We start from the raw sequence: 1,663 nt of genomic DNA on the forward strand, positions 1-1,663 counted from the left end.
TGTCACTGCCTTGTTGTGCTGAAGAAGCCACCTAAATTGGCAGAGTACTTAACCATCACTCAAGCGTCCCCTGCGTCCTCCAGATCCTGCTCGGCAATCTCTCATGTCTCTCTCATGCTTTCCCCGGGCACTCCCCTGCACATCCCTTCATATTTAAATACACTTAGCACTTTTACATTACCCTTAAATTACACTTGTTTAAAGTACTGTTATCGGTTTGTCTGTACACTTTATTTTATATTCTTTTATATTCTATTGTCAATTTTAATGTTTCTATTTCTTGCACTGTGTTGATTGTTAATGTTATTGTTTAATGTTATTGTTTAATGTTATGCACCACCCGCCATGACAAATTCCTTGTATGTGAAACATACATTGGCAATAAACGGCTCTGATTAAATTGTAGGCTCTGTATGTAATACAGTGGCCAGGGAGTGTACGTTTTCTTTATCAATATATAAGTTATACATAAGGGAATTATTTTCCAGATTTAACAGCAGCATCAGTAACAGCAGCAGCAGTAACAGCAGCGAAGCCACTGACAATGATAGCCGGTCTGTGCTCTAATAGGCCAGTGACTCAGACTAGACTCCTCTGACTGAAGTGTTGAGTGAAGCTGTTCAGTGTCTCTGAGGCCCAGGGGATGACGGAGGAAGATCGAAACACAGTACATATTCCCTCACACTGCAATTCAGATAGTAATTGCCCGTTTGTTCAAAGCTAATGATGGTTATCCAAGCATCTCAGAGGAAAGGTGATTTCACCGGCAACTCTGTGCTGCTCCACCATGTTATGAATAATGATTACAGTCTGAAAGTATTTGCTCTCTGATTGGAAACATCTTGATCTGCTGAGTGTGTGCACACGCTTGTTTTCAGACTTAAAGTGCTTTAAATTTAACGGCATTATACATTTTAGACCAAAAACTACTTTTACATCTGAGTTTTTATTTGTTTTTATATGACATTGTCACTCAATCAAGTTAGTTTCAGTGTAATTTACCAAAATCTGGCTTAATCAGTGGTAGGTTGCATGTGGACCGTAGTGGCATTGTGGCATCTAAAGTGAAAGTCAAAGCCGTAAAAAATACATTCTCTACGCTCGATAGCCAATTTTCTTTCAAAACAGACTGGCACGTTAACTGACAATAATACACAGACCTTTTGAACTCTTTCATTGAGAATTTCATTATATCAAAGTATTGCTACCAACTACTGTATTTATATCAAAAAAGGAAAGAAGCTGCCCACAGCAACGTCTGTGGATTATTGTGTGTAACTGTGCCATTATATGCTGCTGCTGAATTGAAATATTTGGCGCTTTGAATAACTCGACTCAAATGCCAAAGTTCCACTGTCTTGAAATGATCTGCAGCTCTGATCTCAGCAAATCCTAGATGGATACTTACAATTCTGGATGAGAGAAAAAATGCTTCATTGCCATTTTGAGTGAACTTTCCGTTACAGCCATGCAAGTGCTGCTCTGTTAATATATTCTAAACTCTTTTACGGTATTATCTTTGGAAATGATTCTCCTTCTTTTAATAGTGTAAAAGACGCATGCCAAAGTCAGATGTTATATAATTTAACTGAGGTCATATGGAGCAGGAAGTACATTGTGTGTGTGTGTGTGTGTGTGTGTGTGTGTGTGTGTGTGTGTGTGT

This window comes from Anarrhichthys ocellatus, unplaced genomic scaffold (genome assembly GCF_004355925.1).
Source record: "Anarrhichthys ocellatus isolate YVR2014 unplaced genomic scaffold, GSC_Weel_1.0 scaffold17, whole genome shotgun sequence".
NCBI lineage: Eukaryota > Metazoa > Chordata > Actinopteri > Perciformes > Anarhichadidae > Anarrhichthys > Anarrhichthys ocellatus.